Here is a 21,471-nt window from a genome sequence, read left to right on the forward strand (position 1 = left end):
TATTAAAAGCTCAGTTATAAACAATGGTTGGATTTCAAAACCTATCAGCATTTTTCGTGGGATTAGGCAAGGGTGCCCATGCAGTGCGTTAATTTTTGTAATTGCTGTTGAAATTTTAGCATGTAAGATCAGACAAGACCACGACCTCAAAGGCTTTGAAATTAAACTTGATGGCAAAACTCACACATTAAAGATTAGTCAACTAGCAGATGATACAACTCTTTTTCTTAGAACAAAACAAGATATTTCAAAAGCTCTTAATATGATTGAAACATTTGGAACATTGTCAGGGTTGAAATTAAACAGAGCTAAAACTGAGGGTGTTTGGCTAGGGAAACAAAAAAAAAACTGCAAAGATAAACATGAAAATATTAACTGGACAAATATACCTGTAAAAAGCCTAGGTATATATTTTGGTCATAATAAAAAAAAGTGTCAAAGATTAAATGCTGAAAAACTTTTAGAAAAATCAGCAAAAATTATTCTTAATTAGAAAAAGAGAAACTTAACCATGATAGGAAGGATCACAGTTACTAAATCATTAATTATTCCTAATATTACATTTTTAGCATCTGTCTCGACCATAGATAAAGAGTATTTAAACCAGTTTAAAAAAAATGATATATGAATTTTTGTGGAATAACAAAACAGAAAAGGTTAAACGTTCTGTACTTAGTTATGACAAATTAAATGGGGGATTAAAAATTATTAATTTAGAGAAATACATAGAAACAATAAAAATAGGTTGGATTAAAAGATTAAATGCAGAGCAATTTTAAACTGGACTGTAATACCAAATTTTTTTTTAAACAAATTCGGAAACAATCTTCTTATATTGCAAATGAATCTGGATAGTGTAAATTCAATACCAGATATAAAAAAACTACCAGAGTTTTATCTTGATATAATCAAAGTTTGGATTAAGAATAAAAATAATAATACAAATAATAAATACCCAAAAAACTACAGACTAATCCGCCAACAAGTTATTTGGGGAAATCAGTGGATAAAATTTCAGGAAAAAACATTATTAAACCAAAAATGGATAGATAGCAACATAATATACATAAATGATATCATTGATGAATCTGGAAATGTAACAGAAAGATTTATTAGACAAAAGCTTAATAAAAAGACAAACTGGATTACTGAATTTTTAAAAATTAAAAAAAGCTATACCAAAAGAATGGGTTAATATATTAGCTGAAAACTGTTCAAGAACAACAAATGTACTAATAGATAATGTTTTATATATTTATGACAAAGATAACTTTAAACAAAATATAAATAAATTAGAAACAAGTAAAATTTGCAAAATATTATTAGAACAAGATAAAGAAATACCAATTGGCGTTTACAAATGGAAGAGACTACTTAATTTTGAGAACATAGAAAATAAAGCTCAAAATATACTAAAATTTTTTCATAAATACTTGAAAGAAAATAAATTAAAAATGTTCAGATGGAAACTCTTACATTTTATTCTTCCAAACAAAGTTTTATTAAAACAATGGAAAATATGCCCAAACTCAGACTGTAATCACTGTAATATAACAGAAGATTATAAACACTTTTTTATTACATGCCATTTCCTTGATAAATTTTCGAAAGAAATATTTAATTTGTCAGAAAAAGTTAAACTTGGAAAACACATTTTAACACTAAAAAATTTGATTTGGGGTTACAAAATAAGTGATATAGAATACTATGATATTAATTTTTTTCTTACAGTGATTATGTTTTCAATTCACAAAATACACTATCTGTCAGAGTTTAGAACAAAGAATATTAATGTTTTTTTCTGTTTTTAAAACTGAGCTTAGAAATAGGCTCATTCTACAAAACAAATTTTTTAACCATGAAAGAAAAGGTATATTAGAAAAAATATTTAGGTGTATTTGAATTGTATGAACTGATGACATGGTTAGTAATGTTATCTTTGTGTATTAATTGATTTATTATCTAATTTTGTATTTATATGATTATGATGCATGATAGACATTGCAATATTTATATAATCTGGTACGATGTATATACATTACAAAAAAACACAGCACAATTGTTTTTCGATTACCGTATGACTATTAATCTTTCAAATTATAACTGTCTTACCTGAATAATGATGTAGAAAAGCTAATTACAATCTTGTTCGATATTGATTAAAAATAAACCGTTATCCGGAAACAAATGGAAACTGGTAATAGGTTATATATCATCCCAAACTCGGATGAACTATGAAATTCCGAAAATAACGCCAGATGATATAAATACTACTTTATTAAAATATAATAGCATTATTTATCTATTGATGTTATATTAATATTTGTAAACGACTAACAATATGCAGTTTATCTACATGAAGAATCCCTGAACTTCTGGTACTAATGAAACAGGGACCTTTACTGAGATAGCTATGTCAGTGGAGTAATTGTTAACAGCGTGTGCAATACTGTTGTTGAATAAAAAAAAAATAAACATGTCAATCTACTCCGAAAGGTATTTAAGTTACATCAGAGTAGTTGTTTTCATTCAGCAGTAATAATCACAGCACATGACGAAACAAACACCAGTAATGTCAAGAGCTAGATAGTGTAATTCGAAGCAGAAGTACAAAACAAATTGTGTACAAGAAACTATATATTAGTGACTTGGTAAACAACAACCACCAGAAAAAATAATACACAACAAAACCATACTTGTTACATTTTTCAATTACAGTTTTCAGCTAAATTGAGAATAATTCCTACATCTGATACCTTTATGATTGACATAATGATATAACATTGAGAATCAGGTGTGAAATATCATGTCCAATTGTATTTGTGAGGAAGGAATATACGCCTCAATCTATTAGTTATGAATAAAACAGTTTTAGTATGCCCCATTGATAATAGATATATGATTCTTTAGTGAAAAATATTTCAGAAATGTGTTAATTTTCAACTGATTTTTATAATTTGTTCTTATATTGTACTGTTACACCACTGTCCCATGTTAGGGGAGGGTTAACGCCTTCAAATTGTTTTACCCCGCCACAGTCTGTATGTACATGTCCCAAGTCAGGACCCTGTAATTCTGTGGTTGTCGTTTGTTGCTGTGTATCACATTTGTCATTTTGGGCTTTTTCTACATGTTTTGTAGCTGACTATGCGTATGGGTTTTATCATTGTTGAAGGCCGTAAATTGACATCTAGTTTTTAATTGCCGTGTAATTTGGCCTCATGTGGAGAGTATTTTCATTGGCAATCATTCCACATCTTCTTAATTTTATAATACTCGAATACTTGAGAAGCTATATTTCCAAATGAACAAATACCAGTGGCATGTATATTTCAGGATCTGTGGAAGATATGGAAACAAAAGAGAAAACCAAAAATGTTTGAATACTTAAATACTTACGAAACTATATGACCAAACAAGAATATGTCAATGCTGTGTTATTGGTTGAATTCTTGATACACTATATGACCAACAGAGAGGAAACAAAGGATTTGGAAAAATTTGAATACTGGATAATTTATATGACCAGAGATGTGTACATACTTGAATACTGTAAATTCAAAAATAGATTGCAATAAAAAAATAAGAAAATGTGGTATGTTTGCTGTTCGGTGTGAGCCAATGCTCCGTGTTGAAGGCCGTACCTTGACCTATAATGGTTTACTTTTATAAATTGTAACTTGGATGGAGAGTTGTCTCATTGGCACTCATACCACCTCTTCCTATATCTTTGATTGCCATTAGGACAACTCTCCACAAGAAACCAAATGACATAGAACTTAACAACGATAGGTCACTATGTTTTTATCAATACGAAATATGCAACTTTATCAGATTGCTAGCTAGTAATAACTCGTATTCGTCATTTCAGTTCTAAAATTGAGCATGGAAATGGGGAATGTGTCAAAGAGACATATGTTTTACCTAACATAATTTCGATTTCGAATTTTTGTCAATGATTCTCAATAAAAAAAGGAACGTATTAATATCTGAATTTGCAGTACTTAAGGATGGAGGGACCACCAAGGATGTGCAAATATTGTAATACTAGAGAAGTTGTATTAACAAACAGAGATCTAAGATAACTTACGGTGATATCTGCCTAATGCACTTGTAATCGAACTTTCTAATTATTACTAAATTTATCAAGAAAAGTTTTAGAAAATAAACATCTACATACAGATAGACATGATAGAGTTAACAACGAATGCAAAATAGTCTTTGGATGTGTCTTTTCTGAAATTTTATGGTCAGTTACATGGCGTTCCCGGTTTATTTTCGATCTATGAGTTTGAATGTCCCTCTGGTTTAGTTCGTCCCTCTTTTACACTGTCTCCAAATGTTTTGTGTTACCGTTTGGAGTATATGAATTCAAAAACAGATTAAGATTTGATTTGTTTGTTCAATTTATTTTATTTTTATTATATATTGCCTTTCCGACGATTTTTATGCAGCTGCATTATTCTTAACAATACTAAAACATTTCACCTCACAGATACGGTGATCGTAAAAAAGACGGAAATATATATTATTTCGAAATTACAATCCTTTGTTTTTTGAACAACTGCTGTTCGTTTTAGGCATTGTATCTAATGGGCGTTGTAATTATATGTTGATACTTTAAACTGTATTACATGATTATTTCCTTGGAGGTCAATTAATGACGTATTCAATACTGTTCTCATATGAATGGAAAGGGGCACAACAAAAACATTTTTTCTGTGTCAAGGTTATAACTTAAAATAGTTTTAATAGAATTAAACTATGTTAAAAATGTTTAAACAATATCAGTGATTATATTTTCTGTTGAATACATTTCAGTAGGACCCAGTTTGCATTATCATTTTTTTTTTGTATTTCAAATCAAAAGGCTGAAAAGAGATATCCCGAGAACTTCATTTTGACAGGAAGTTTTTTTCTCTCATTATTCTACAATATTAAAAAACACTAACGATAGTAATCAACATATTTTGTAACACGACATATTTTCTTATTTTTTACACTGTCTTTTAACAGGGACTTTAAAGTGTACTATGAATACAATTACAAATAGCTACTTTTAAGTAGAAATGGATAATTCATCTCGTTAGTATAACATAGGAAATAGCGTTTACAATCAAATACGACATGTATATCAGCACATCGTCAATTATTTTGATATATAATTCGTATCAAGAAATCAAACGGAACTGAGAAAAATGGTTTAAAGAATTTCTCATGTTACATTATATCTTAAAACTGCAGCATCATCATATGAATCCGTTGTTGATACCAAACAGATCAAGCGTTCTGTTAAAATGTATGTATTCAAATTCCGTTTCCAAGTCAAAATGTATAATGACGTTTGAGTGTGCACCATCATTCATAACATGTACAAAGTGAAACAATAAATTTAACAATATTTTTGTGAAAATCAATCTGCTATAATACATAACATTTGTTTAAATCAATTCATCTGTTTATGAAACAAAATCTAAGCAACGGATGTCGTTACAGATTGGATATAGAGTCTATACATTTGTTAAACGTGTACTTGAATTGTATCACTAATATTAAGATTTAGTGTGCATGTATATGTTAAAGTTTAGGAATTAAAACAAAATAAATTGCTTATTGAGTTTTTTTTACAGTAATTTTGATCATAAAGCTAACATATGTTGGTAGATATCCTGAATCCTATCTTCGTCATGACTATGCCTGACATATTTCTCATGGAATATTAAGCAACCAACAACCAATCAATCAATCTGTTTTAATTCTCTTTAAAGTCACGTATATTAATTTGTGTATTAGTTTAATTATCAAATGCTTCTTTTTATCAGTTTGTTGGGTATTGCCCTGGATAATGTTTTCCCTGAATGTTTATTTCGTTAATGGTTGACATCGTCAATAAAGTAGAGCAATCATCATGGCTACGGTGTGTTTTTTTATACCGGATTGGTCACCTTTTTTTTTTATTTTCTGTCTCAATTTTAGAGTATTTTTTTTAAGTCTGTGTTCAGAAACTGCAAGCATACTTTAAATTATAATATATATATATTGTAATTTGTTATTTTGTGCGGCCGAAATGAATCACACCGTTTATTAAGAAATAATGGCTATTCATCTAATGGTAGTGTTCTATTGTGTACGCTTTGAAATTCTACGGATCGTGATTACAAAAGATGATAAACTTACAACATAATGATACTTCAAACTCTTTTGAAATACCAGGCTAAGCATTGTGTACGATGGACACGCGTTCTGTTTACATAAGTGGCGCTCGAATCAATACAGTTACAAGACCAAATCAGATGAGAAGTTGATGAAAAGCTTCAGAAAACCAAATTCAAAATATAAAAATAAGAAGATGTGGTATACTTATCCATGAGACAACTCTCAACCAAAGACCAAATGACGTAAATGTTAACATCTATAGGTTACCGTACAGTCTTAAACAATGAGCAAAACCCTTACCACGTAGCATACATTTCGAAACGTTATGCTTTAAACGTTAAGCTATGCCTTGGGGTAAATCAAACATAAGTGTATATAATGAATAACAATTTTATACAAAAAAAAGGTCATGTTATAAGCAGATACTTATTGACGTATCCCACTCCAAATCATCGGCAGTAGTTGTCTTAAATTGTACCTTGGTCTTTTTTGGATGTATTTTGTGTATATGATTTGGACTTTGATCATGATGTTGATTGTCAACAGTTGATTGTTTTATGTTCAAAGGCACAACAAATGTAACCAGAACTATACATTATATTACAGAAGGCTCTGTGTTGCCCTTTTGTTTTTTTTTAGTCATTATGTCACTGTTTCGATGTATATCCTACGTCTTTTCTTTTATCCAGAAATAATTGAAAAATTCAGGTATATGTATCCTTTCAATTCACGTTCAACAATAATTATGATAACCTCTGACTTCTTGATTGAAATCTGCACTCTTCGTGTTTAACTGAAAACCATGATAGCAATCAATAACCATTATATATGTTATGCAAGAACAGTGTACTCGATCGTAATTTATATTCTATTACAGTCTTTCTTTGCTTTATGTGTTTTATTGATTTCTGTTGGTCATAGATGTATATTAAGATATCGATGGTGTATGAAATCTGGTTTTGTCTTCAAAATATTTTTTGCAAAGTTGACTGTACGTAATTTGCTATAAATTGTTGGTCAGTTTTTTGTAATTTGAGTCATCGAGTATTAAAGTACTTATTCATTCGGGGCTTCAATTCTTTAGGTTGGAGTGTTCTTTATCAAGTTAAATCACAAAAGGCGCTGCGGACGCACTAAATGTGAAAGTGTTATTTTCATTTTTATATTACATTGTGTTTAACTCTGTTAACAAGTGATTACTTTATAACATTGACACAGACATCCTTTCAGCAGGTATAATTTACGTTTAAAGGGAAAAAACTAAAGGAGTTGTTTTCCCGGTTATGAAATTTAGAAATGTTATAAAGCTGTATCAGCATTTTCTTTTTACCTGCAAAATTAAGTATATTTGACAATGTAATGAATTACAGTCGGAGAGAATATGACTCATTTATGTGTTGGCATTTGCTCTTAACTAGCTTTTAGTGGCTGCAAGTAATGTTATATCCATACATGTTACAGTCTTTTCGTATGTTATCAAGTCATACTACAGTCCCAGCTCTCACGAACACGATACATATGTCTGTCAAAAGAAGGGTGCATGTAATGTCATGGTGGCCGTTGGTTGCTGTCTGTCATATTTGGTTTTCGTTTATTGTTATGTTAAAAGTCAGGCCGTTGTTTTTGTTTGTTTTGTTTAATAATTTGTATCTGACTTTACGGTATGGGTCTGGTCATTGTTGAAGTGTAAATGATGACCTAGAGTTAGCTTAATCTAAGTCGTTTGCACTCCAGAGTTGTTCAAATGGCAACCATACCACATCTCATTATTTCATGTCAAGACATTTTTTTTTCTTTCGGTAAAGATTGTCCGTCACTTTACAATAAACACAAACGATTTGGTTGTATATTTAATGATACATTATTTTGATTTTATGAGTCATTTGTTTTTACGAGGAAAATAATTGTATAACAATAACGTTAATAGTATTGCATATCTATACTTTAAACTGCACACACCACAGCTGTTTTTTTCTGCTAAATAAACATGTATAATGCTGGTATTTATCATACATATCATGTATTTGAGATGGTGTTATAAACATTAGATGATTAACATTAAAAAACAATGAACATCTATACTTTAAATGCATATGACCTGTACAAAAACTACATATAAAGCTTATGAATTTCAAAATTGCCTTGACAACTGAAAAATTAAACAGCGGATGATACAGCATTATTGTCTGCTTTAAGTTACATTAAGTATATTCTTATAATACCAGGACTTTTTTTTTAAATATTGGTGTAAAATTCGACTCTGTCTTTTGTCAATACAAACACATTTCTATTGGTCATTTTTGCATCCATTTTCTATGTTTCATTTGAACACAATGCTTCAGTCAGCAGATGACAGAAATCTGATATTTAAAAAAAAAAATAATGTGTACATGCTTTTTCAGTATATATTTCACGTGTTTCACACACAATTTAAAATGCGCGCTTACAACAGTTTTCTTCGAGCATATCTAACTGGTTAACGGTTTAAGGTGAAGGTGAACATTCGTTAGAGCAACAATCTTCACTTGAAAGTTTCGAATACTTGTTATGTTCAGGTAACGGTTATGTACGTAGTCTGCCTTATTGATAATGGTTAAAGAAAATGTGTTGGTTTTGTTTTTGGAAAAGGAATAGTCAAAGTATACAAAGGCAAAAACAGTGGCATTTGAATATCACTAGTTTTGCTCGTCAAACCATTAAATGAGTCACAACGTTATTGAAATTAAGGCGATGCCAGAGTAACATAAACGTATCTACACAACTTAATCTGTGCACTTCTATTTTGCGAATAGGAAACATTTGTATTGATCTATTGATAATGTTGGTGAATGAGACATTTTGTTTGTTTCAAAATACGTATTAAAAAGATTTTCAAAATCGTGTAGTAAAGGGTTTGATCATTTAATTATGTCATACCTAGGAGGAACCTTTAGTATTACATATACAAAAAGACTAAAGTGAATAATTTGAATGTAAATCGATGTTATTATAAGATAGCCATGATACATGTTTCTTGACATAGTATTGATATCAGTTTCAATTGAAGGAAAATTGTTTAGTTAGCCACACAATCGTATGGGTTACACATCAGTAGTGTCTGTATAGAAATAAGAAGATGTGGTAATTGCCAATGAAACAACTCTCCACCAGAGACCAAAAAATGTGCTGATTAAACTAAATGATGTCCCATAACTTTAAGCACATTACATGATTCTTTCCGAATATTTAGTTTGAATGTCCCTTATGTGTCGCCTCTACCTTCATTGTAGGATTCATTCATCCATAGACTATCTCCTGATTGCCACTTGCGTTACCATGTTGTTTCAACGTCCTATCCGTTCATAAGTTTAATCACTTTTAAAATTGTTTATACAATTTTTATCGAATGTAAGTTATGTCAATTTCCACTTTTGGAACTCTCTTCCGTTGATTTAAATGTGTTAATTAGCCACTTTTTCAGTATTTTAACCATTCAACTTCACCTGTAATAAAAGAAAACAGATATGTTTCAATAATGTGCTATCTCTAGTATAATTCAAAAGTTATCAGTAAATGAAGATTGTTCACATATTGTGTAAAATTACTTTGTACGTAAGTTATCTAAAACACGAAATAAATTGAAAAATGTTATAACAAACATTATCAGGATTATAGATTATATCAAATGTCTTAAGGCTATGTATAATACATATGTGCGATATTCAGATTTTTTTTTTATTTTAATGAGATTTCATATACTTTGAAAAATTAAAATGCAGTTGTGAGTATCTAGAAAAAATGGCATCTGTTGGATAATTATGTTCATTTTGTTCCATTTTACTCGATTATGTTAGTTGATACAGTCCAAACAATGATGTTGTAGGTTTTTAAGGAATCCTTTTTGAATTTACCTTGGAGTTCGGTATTTTTGTGTGCATACTTTCCGTCGATTTATGTTAATCTCAAATGACAAGGAATGGGGTAGGTATCTATAACAAGTATATTTACAACCACTTGGTCGGTGCCGCTTCTGGTGGATTTGTCTCCCCGACGTTTTCACCAGCCCAGTAGTCAACACTTCTGACATGAATTATCATTGATATGGTCATAAGTATAAATTGAATGTTTACCACACATTTGAATTTTATCGAAGTACTAACGATTGTTCTACCCTGGAATAGACTACAGAGCTGTATTTGGCAAATTCGGAATTTTGAGTCCTCGGTGCTCCTTAACTTCGTTCTATGTGGTCTTTTATCCTGTTCGATGCAAGCGTCACTGATAAGTCTTTTTGCAGACGCAACGGGCGTCTAGCGTACACAATTTTAATCCCGGTATATATGATGAGTTTATTTAGAGATACTTTCTACTTAATACAATACTTGGTAATGCTATGCTTTTAATTGTCTAATATAAGCGAAAATACGATAATACCCTTGATTATAACAGTATAAAAAATGATATGAACTTACCATGTAAAATTTTCAAATTCGGACCACTTTTCGATAGATAGATGCAGGCATCCAAATATTATCAAAAATATATATGGTCAGTAAATCATCCTTAAATATAGTGCTAAACATTTAAAACAAATTATATGAAACTGAAATGCATAACTTTCTTACAAAAATGAAATGCATTTTTTAACTGAACACGACACACATGTCTTTGGTCAATAATAATGAAGTAACTATTTCTTTACTTAATTTTCAAGTTAGAGGGACGCATTTTGCTAATTTATAATCATCATTAATTATGATATAATATCAGAAAAATTTCAGAAACTTCACGTACGTAGACATTGCCTGGGTATGCAGTAAAAATATCACAGGCATACCAATTAGTGTGCACACGTATTAGTTTCTATATAAATTCTTTATATAGCAACCAACGAAATATTCATATGTACGTGTACTTTTGCTAAGAAAATAAGATCACCTTTCGGTCTGGTATTTCTGCTTTGTTTGTCAATTGAATTATATTGCACTTAGTTCAACTGTAAATACACAAATTATATATATATTAATTATTTCACGTGCATGTCTTTTGTATATCATGCTTTTTGCAAAAAAAACAATCATGTTTGTGATGATCTTTATTGGATGACATAGTTCATATAGCATTTTTCTACGTATTTGTGTCCTAACTATAATAAGCAAACACGGAATCTACATTAAGATTATTGATTACCATGAAATGATAATTCTGTAATTTGTAATTGAAGTGACAAAAACATTAATTGGTTTACAGATGTTGTGAATCCATGGTTTTGTCAAACATTTTACATTGATGATCAATCAATCATTAGAAATAAAAACAAAATCCAATTTCGTATCAGCTCTTCCTAAATCCTACTGCACTCTAGGAACTTAAGGAAGGTACATAAAAGCTTAAAGATTCGGATTTAAACTATTTTCAGCTCTACGCCTGTTTGGGTTTCCCACCTAATTTCGTCAATATAACGAAGCTATAAACAACTGTCTTACAAGTAGGCGGTTTAGCTAGCTAAAACACAAGGTTTAACCCACCATTATCTTTTGAAAATGCCTGTACAAAGTTACAAATATGGCAGTTGTTTTTCACCCGTTCCGTTTGATTTATTATTTTTTATGGACTTCTCTTTTTTAATTTGCCTTTGAGTGCAGTATTTCAGTTATACATTGTTTCTTATACATACCAATTGCTTAAGACTTTTCGTTCCACAAATTGTTGTCATGTCGTTTAAAGGAATCAATAATATCCATAAATTTACATCAAATGATTCAAAGTTTTCATCCATGACCATTTACACAAAACATCGAGTACAGTTAGCTCGTTGAGTTAAACAAACAACATTATATATGAATGGGAAACTAGCACAGGTGCAATCAGGAGGTTTAGACTTGCAGTCGTCAATATTGAGTTCCTGTAACACGTGTTTGTAATTTAAAACTTTAGTTGCAATTGGTTTGGTATAAGTATAAGAAATGATAGATACAGATTGATCTTTACAAAAGAATGAACATAAGTATTTAACAGGTTGAAGGGAATAAAGATAATAAAACAAATTTCATCCACTGTCCATAAAGTACTGGCTTGTCATGTTGACAGGTGGTATTGGAATATAAATTTTTTGTTATCACATCGATTGCGGAAACAATTACAATACATATGAGACATTTCTGTTTTGACTTTAAATCTAGCAAACACTTTTCTGTTTAAAAAAAACATGTTATTGTTTATTTATGATATTTATTAGTGGGATGCTATTAAATTGACGATTTTCAATTGTTCGCTCGTATAAGAAAAGTTTATGCAAAATGTCCTTGTTGTATCTGTCAATGTTTATTTAACTAGATGTAATCAGATCCATATTTTATAAAAACATCCTTGATTTCTATTCAAAAGGTGTGAATGCAAACAAAAATACATTTACAATAAAACATCACGACATACTTAGTTTTTTTTTCTTTAACACAAAATGTTTCCGTATTTCGTATTAGGTTTCTCACTTTATTGTCCTACGCAGTTTAAATATTATGACATCCATATCTATTTATAAAGTCATTTCATTTGATCATGCAAAATGTATAGCATGATTTTATATTTTCAATGTATTTTTTTTGCTTGTATTCACACATCTTGAATAATAATCAAGGAGGCTTTTATAAATAGGAGATCGTATTTGTTCAACAACCAGTGGCAGTATAAATAAGGCCAGTTTGCATGAATGTTTTTAAACTACGTAATTTAGATTTTTCTAATTTGAATAAACAAATATGGAACAGAATCCTACTAATGTATATCAATAAAATAGAAATAAAGATATAAGTAAACTGAAAAAAAATATGAATCAACAAGATACATGTCAAATATCAATGCTGTTGATGACAACTTGGTTGGTTCCTATATGCATTGTTTAAGATCAAATTAGAATAAGCTGAACTTTGTGTGAAGAAAAAAAAGTTCATAAGTGATTGCGGAAAGTTTTGTTCGTTGTAGTTTGTCTTGTTGAATGTCATCTGTTTAAAATATATGTATAACATATGACCACATATATGTTCGAGTTATCGTATCACAATTACGACCTAGTTTTTCTTCTATTTTTTTGTTGGGGGGGGGGATTCACATGAATCAGGCCGTTAGTTTTCTCGATTTGATTAACATGTGTTATATCGGTGCCTTTTGTAACTTGCTACATGTATGCGGTATGATATTTGCTCAATGTCATTATTGTTGACATCAATATGGTGACCTATATTTTTTTTCGATCCATACACTTCTTGGAATCAAAATAAGACTTGAAATACAAAATACAGTTTCCACTTCCTGTAGATCAGTCTTCATAATTTTCTCATTTTTATTCAAACAGTCTGTGTCGACATGGAGAACATCGGCAGTTATCCCTAACTGTCCGACTGTATACCAATTTAGTGTAAAGTTCTTTAAATCTGGAAATGATTTGCAACAAACAAGTTCTTAACTAAATTGATAAGCGGCTACATACAGAAGCGGTGCACTTTTCTTTTACAATTATTGATTTTATGCAAATTTAACCGAAGAAAAAGCTTGCTTCTTGAAACCTCTGGTTTCTCGAAGTGGTCTTGTATCTGTTGGAAGTGTTTGTTACGCGTCAATAATTAACAACAATACAACGTCTTTTGTTTAGTAAAGTGTGTTTTTTTCATTTAGTATGAAAATAAAAACTATCAAAATGGATGCTAACGAAGCGCTTTCTGGATTAACCTTTATCAAGAATGATCAAAACCTGAACAATTTGAAAGTTACCTGAACACGCTAAAAGGAATAACACCACTGATTAATAGCCCTCTTGCTTTCTATGTTAAATTTTGGAACTGCAGGCATTCATAGCTGTTTTGTATTAAGTTTGAATAAAGTGATAGTCATTTCATGTCAAAACTATACCTTATCCTGACACCAAATCTAATTGGATTTGTAAGCGTTTCCCTTTGTTTTTTCTTATACTTCATTTTTTGTTTTTAATGTAACCTTTCTTGATGTCTGTCACAACTTCAAGATGACAGTTTGTTTTTTTATCCCTTTTAACATTTTTGATTTACATGTTTTCAATTACAGTTAAGTGCTATATAAGATATAGCCAAAGTGACTAAGCTGCTAACCGATTTCCAGTTTTATTTTCCGAGACGTGAAATTATGTTTGTTTGTTTGTCTAATAGCAATTGGTCGATGATCCAACAACAAGTCTAAGTAACCGACTATTCTTTCTGATAATTTATTTTTATATGTAACTGATGACGTGGATTGTCCTGCGACAATGTGGACGTTCAGACCTTGTCAATATTTCTCCTCTGGAATTTGCTTTTAAGTTGGTTTTCAAAGTTTTCTCACAGCTTGTTTGTTTTCCTTTGATATGCCACATAAGTGTATTTTGACATATTGTCACCTCATTATATTAACACTGCACTCAGCATAACCCATGTCATCAGAAGAAAAAAGCTTCTGCTACTATGGCACGTTGAGTGATATATTTATCTACATTCAATATTTAAATTTTCAAACTTTCTATCTCGCGTGGATACATATGGTAATCACTGGAATGATGTGATACAATAATAAGTTATAAACTAGAGAATAGGAACGAGGAATGTGTCAAAAAAAAAACAACTCGACCAATGAGAAGACAACAGTCCAAGGCCACCAATGGGTCCCCATTGCCGCGAGAAAATATGCATTCAGAGGCGGTCTTCAGCTGGCCCCTAAACAATACAGTACACTAGCTCAGCGAAATGGACGCCACACTAAACTCCGGTACAGACAAATGATCAAATATTAAAAAAAAACAAAACACACACACAAGACTAACACAGGCTGGAGGTTCTTGACTTTGGACAGGCGCCACAATTTGGCAGGGTTAAACATGTTTTTTGATATCGCAATCTTCCACCTCTGGTCAATGTGGAATAAAAATACATATATTTAAATGCTTCTTCAAATATCTTTCTACAATTTTAAATTTAAATATTTTGATTATTAAAACAAAAACCAAATAAAACCGGTCCATTGTTTAACTTTTTTTCATCCATTTTTTTTGTATTTAATCACTAATTGTAACTTCACATGAATTGTTACTAGTGACAAGTATTTAATAAGTTTCTAATACGTTAACAAAATAGATATGCAAATAAATGAATGTATGTATCAGTTTTATTTGCATGAGATACATTTTAATAAATCGTGCAAAACATGATCTGACAATTGTCCTTGTATTGACTATTTGATTTACGAAATTAAATAATTTCATAATGTTAACCTAGGTTAATAAAACAACATAACAATGTAACAATTTATCAAATGTCATGTTCAAACTTTAAAATGCCTTCACATATTTAGCAAAAGAATTTTTAGGTCAATTCAGTAAAATTATCTTAACATTTGAAAGGTTGACTTCCTTACGGCATAAACTACTCGAAGTTTTATCAAGGGTATTATATGAATAAAATTACTGAGTTTCTTGACACAATTCTTCCTTCTTTTGACAAACATTGGGATGATTTTCAGCAATTGTCAAAAATATAAATTTGGATAATTGTACTTCAACAAGTTAATACGTTTAAGGATTTATTTATCTAAGCTGTCCGCTTGCCAAATTTAATGTCAAACGGTTCATTTGATTATTTAACCGATTCAGACTTCACATGTGAACACATATTAATTTTCGTATCTTTTTTTTTGTGAAAGGACATTACTGACAAATACAGATCAAACTACAAACTGTATATAAATAAGATGTTATTATCACCGACTGGTAATGTTGACAGTAAACATATTAGTCTCAATTTAAGGTTTTGTTTCAGGAACATGTGGCTGTTTATGAAAATCTTATAGCATGAACTGCAAGACCGATATAAATAAGTTTGTGTCTCTATCTTTTTCATATATGTGTAAGTGTGTGTATTGTTTTGTTACAAATGGATCATGTTACCGAACATTAAAGAATAACTTATCTTTAATCGACCTGATCGTTTTAGATTAATTCATGCCCTTGTTAAACAACTTTGTTTGTATATAGTGAACGTAAATATTAGCGATGTGCTCATTCAATTAAATCATAATATATTACCACTTACATTTAAAACTTGTCCATATAATTCTTTGTAAATTGAAACATCTGTGCATGAATTAAAGTTCCGACTTCAACTGACGTGATATTGTTTCATTTAATTGTTTAATTGAAAAAAAATTAAATATGAAATATTTTTTAAATTGCCTAACTTGCATAGAAAAGTGAGTTATCATCTAAAAAGTTACAAAGAGAGCTGTCTATATTACAAATAGAAATGGCGATGGATTTATATAAGAATACTGCTACTCAAATTATTACTCATCAGTTTAATTCGTATTCACTTATTCTTGTAGTTAAATTATTTAGTAAAATATGTTTACACTAATGAAATAAAAAAATAAAATTACAAAATAGATAAAGTTAATATAAAAAGCAACAGGGAGCAGACGGAATATCCCGGAAAAATGAAGCTTACAAAACCTGGCATAGCAAAACAAATCACTGAGTTAATACCTGATTGATGCTATAAACAAATACGAAATAGTATAGCACCTAGATTTGACCCTCGAGGAATCCTAAATAAGTTCGATCCATATGCAATAGAGATGAACTCACTTTAACACACTGCTTTTTGTTTGATATAACAGATACCATTTGGTACCATCAACTCATTTTACATCAAACCTTAATTGCAAGAAAAACAATTGATCGTTTTTGCGAAGTCGATCAGTATAGCAGTCATATTGTTGTTTTGATGTAATGCTGTTTTCTGATCTTTGAAAATTTGTTAACGGAAAGTTTGCCCAGAACGGACGAGAAAGTTTTATTCTTGAAATTTTGTTCAATGCATTACAGGTTCCTAAAAAGATATCTATTGTGGGCCTCCTTCATTGTTTTATGATATGTAGATGTATTAACGTTTTATCAATCAGATATTTACTCACTGATTTGTTTTACTATGCCAGGTTTTGTAAGCTTCAATTTTACGGAATATTCCGTCTGCTCTCTGTTGCTTTTTATATTAACTTTATTTATTTTGTAATTTCATAATCATCGTTAGCATGACAGGAAAGTATAAAAATAAGCTTGACATGAAATAGAACTAAGTTAACCTGGTTTTTTTTGGACTTTTTTGCATCTAAGTTGGTTTCAGTAACATCTGAAGTAGTTTATATGTAACACATAAAACTCATAATTTAACATACCTGTGACCGTATTTAGATCATTCACAAGCTTCTATGCAAGTTTGTTAAACATATAGGATGTTGGCAGAAAGTTATTAGAAATTTAAAAACTTTCAACACAGAGTGAATGTTATGTTAACTGGAAAAAAAAACTATGTCCATTTATAAGTAAAATACGGAAAAAACAAAATTAAATATTTTACAAAATGTTCTTCTGCATACTACGTTTAGATCATAAACACGCTTCTGTTCATTTTTTTTTTTAAATCCAGGATAGTTTAAGAAAGTAATTAAAATTTAAAAAACTGTAACCACAGAGTTAATATGCGTGGATGCCGCCGACGACGACGACAGAATGTAGGATTGTTATGTCTCGCTTTTGCGACAAAAGTCGCAGGCTCAACAAAAATGGGGAAACATTATTAAACATTTTCCTCTAGATACTATCGTTTCATTGTAAGAAGCTTCTGGCCAAGTTTGGTAAAAATCCAGGACGGTTTATGAATCTTGTAAATGTTTTAAAAACTTTAACTGCAGACTGTATGTAATGTTAACTGGACGAAGTCCATTTATAAGTAATATACGGAAAAACAGGAAATAATTGTTTACATAATTTCCTTCAAGATACTAGCTTTTGATCATAAACAAGCTTCTGTCAAAGTTTAGTACAAATCCAGGATAGTTTAAGAAATTTATTAAAATTTTTAAAACTTTAATCACAGAGTGGATGTAATGATAACTGGCAGAAAAACTAAGTCCATTTATAAGTAAAATACAAATAAACAAGATTTGTTTAACAAAATTTACTTCTGGATACTATCTTATGATCATAAACAAGCTTCTGTCCATGTTTGGTAGAAATCCAGGATAGTTTAAGAAAGTTATTGAGAATTGAAACGGTGAATGTGTCAAAGAGACATTGATCCTACCAAGGAGCAAAAATAGGCCAAGGCCAAGGCCACCAATGGGTCTTCAACGCAGCGAAAAATTCATACACATGGAGGCATTCAGCTGGCCACTAAACAATGTATACGAGTTCAGCAAAAATGAACACCACACTAAATATGCAAAACTTCGAAAAATATAAATGAACCAAAATAAAAGAAATAAAACACAAGATTAACAAGAATTACAAAGGCTAAATTCCTGATTTTGGACGGGCGCATAACTGCGACGGGGTTAACATGTTAAGGCTATCTCATTTCCTAGTGAAATAAACAATAACACCTCAATACGCACAATAACACTGATTTAAAAAAAAGTTTGAGCCCAATGTTATAATAGATAACAGAAGACGTAAGTATAGAAGACTTTCTTTCACTGTTTTTACGTCGTTACATTAAATCTGTTGGCTGCTTTCTGACTTTTACTTTATTTGCTGTTATTGGCTTTGAACTAGCTTTCAGCAACTGCGACTGCTTTTAGATCAGTACTGTGTGCATGTTGTCTTTATTTTAGTAGTTTTTGTGCTTCGTTCCAATTTCATGAATCGAACCATTTCCAATTTATATTAACGATTGCTCCGAATGTAATGGTGTTACACCACTGTCCAAGGAAAGGGAAGGGTTCAAGCCTACACACATATTCAACCCGCAAAATTCTATATATTCCTGATTTCAAGAGGCTGTAATTTAGTGGTATGTTGGTTTGTTTCTGTCATATCTTTTTGGGGCTGATTCTTTTGTCATAAATCAAGCCGTTTAATTGTTTTGCCTTTTTTTCATATCGAGGACTTTTGTAGTTTTGAGCATAGGAATTGCTCGTTATTGAAACCTAAAGTCTTTTATCAAAGTTAAACTGCTCATAAAATCATAAGAGACAGTAGTATATCCAAATTCGTATATCGTAATTTGAATCAAAGTTATGGGTGAGGAAAATACAAGCATTGATTAAAAGATATAACGGAACTGCTAGACAAAGCTATGATATAACGGTTTATCTCACCTCAAATAAAGCAAAAATATGCTGTTTTCAAATTAATTGATCAATCTGGATAGATGTAAAATATAACAAAACTTAAGATGTATAACGTATACACAAGTTATGATATAATCATATATCAAAAAGAGATTAAAAAAACATAGCAAAACCGTTATAGGTCAGACGATATTTTACAATAAATGTAAACACTTATATTAATTAGATATGAGACGATGTAGTATGATTTGCAAATGAGACAACTCTCCATCCAAGTCAAAATTTATAAAAGTAAACCATCATAGGTCAAAGTACGGTCTTCAACATGGAGCCTTTTCTCACACCGAACAGCAAGCTATAAAGGGCCCCAAAAATTACTAGTGTAAAACCATTCAAACGGGAAAACAAACGGTCTAACCTATATAAAAAACGAGAAACGAGAAACATGTATGAACAACATCAACAAACGACTACTACTGAACATCAGATTCCTGACTTAGGACAGGTGCAAACAATTGCAGCGGGTTTAAACTTTTAAATGGTACCAGACCTTCGCCCTTATCTGAAACAATAGTGTAACATCACAACATAGAAAGACACACTTTAAAATATCAATTGAAATGGCTTAAATCAACCAAAAGACATATTAACACCAGTGAACATACACTGAACAAATAAATTTGATCTATGGTACAATGAAAATACAAAATAAATAAACAAAGGGAATAATAATTAAAGTAACATGTTATACCGCTGTGAAATGTTAAATAATATAAGAAAAACAATATGTTTGAACAAAAATATCAGCCATTTTCAATTACTATAAACACATGTACATGCAAATAATTCTGTTGTTAGGTATACGTGTATAGTTCAAACGGAGAAAGGAAATATTTTTACAAAATAAATAATTTTGATGGTCATAGTACGAAGAAGTGAAAATTTATAGTAAAAATTACTTGTTGCAGCAATGTCAGTTGATGATTTCGAAATGTTCATAATTTTAGATTACCTTACATAATGCATCTTGATGATACAAATTGCAGATATAATTTGATTTATAAAGATTAAGATAAACATGTGCTATTGTAAACGTCTACATGTGTGATAACATACTTTATCTCCGTGTTCAAATGTTGTTTTTTTTTTCAAAATTAAAATGTATCAGCTGAATTGTGTGTAAAGATTAAATAAAAAAAGACAAGAAATTTGATTAACTAATTGTATAACTTTGTTCTAAGCAACACTATTAGTTCAATGGAACATATTTTAATAAATCTATTTACTACTTCATTGACAACTCCAGCTTTCTCTTTCGCTATATCAAATATAGATATCCGGGATCATCGGGAAATTAATAGATTATTTCATTTATCATTTAAGTGAAATAATAGCCCCTCCGTTTGCTATTCTAAATATAAACATTCCTGCAAAATTAATTGCATAGTATGGACAGATTAAATGCATAACACATGTCTAGTTGAAATTGACCTAAAAGTTAAACAGTACAAAGACCGATTATAAATAAACTTGTCTAGTTTTTGTAGCACATAGAGCAATCCGTAGACTGAAAAATGTTCGTTTGCATGACATCTTTTTAAATACCAACAGGGCTACCAATTTCTTTCGGAGTTGTTGTTTCATTGACAACATCCTATCGATTGTTTTTTTTTATCATGGGCGACATATCATCCGGTCTATTCGTTCTTTTCCTAGTTTAGATCATGCGAGTAAACTACCGGGCTGATTAATCTTAAGATAATGGGGGTGTAAAGTATCCATACTTTAGTTGATTGTATAATGCATACATCATTAGTTCACTCTTGATTTCGACTCAAATACGTGAAAGCCTTTCGTTGACATTGTTTAACTTTAGGGAGTCAGAAAACACTTGTTTGCAGTACTTTGACTAGTCAGCTTCACCATGTTCACTTAAAATTAAAAACAAAAAATAGATATGATGTACGATGTCACTGTCAATCTCTAGTATTAGTCAAAAGTCATCAGTAAATTCAGATTGTGTAAAAATACTGATGTAAATTTCTCAGACATGACAAAATTGGAACATTATTTCAACAACACTTGTCACGAGTATCGGTTGTATCAAAAGTGTAATGGTCAAGTATAAATATTATGTTCAGTTTTATGACAGTTGATATACGTAGACAGATACAAACTCATCTCAGAATGACAAAATGGCATTTACTGCAA

At 30.4% G+C, this 21,471-nt stretch overlaps 1 protein-coding gene and 1 long non-coding RNA gene across 2 annotated transcripts in view; both read right to left on the bottom strand.

Moving 5' to 3' along the window:
- LOC127705498 (uncharacterized) overlaps window positions 1–21,471 on the bottom strand; it is a 95,611-nt gene that overhangs the window by 38,654 nt on the left and 35,486 nt on the right. The gene's annotated exons all lie outside the window — the stretch shown is intronic.
- The window catches only part of LOC127706919 (uncharacterized), a 29,730-nt gene continuing 28,165 nt past the window's right edge, over window positions 19,907–21,471 (bottom strand). The window contains exon 6 of the long non-coding RNA XR_007984633.1: window positions 19,907–21,191. This is a non-coding gene — a long non-coding RNA (uncharacterized LOC127706919). The remainder of the gene's footprint in view (window positions 21,192–21,471) is intronic.

Source organism: Mytilus californianus, unplaced genomic scaffold, assembly GCF_021869535.1.
Source record: "Mytilus californianus isolate M0D057914Y unplaced genomic scaffold, xbMytCali1.0.p SCAF_6, whole genome shotgun sequence".
In the NCBI taxonomy this organism is placed as follows: Eukaryota; Metazoa; Mollusca; class Bivalvia; order Mytilida; family Mytilidae; genus Mytilus; species Mytilus californianus.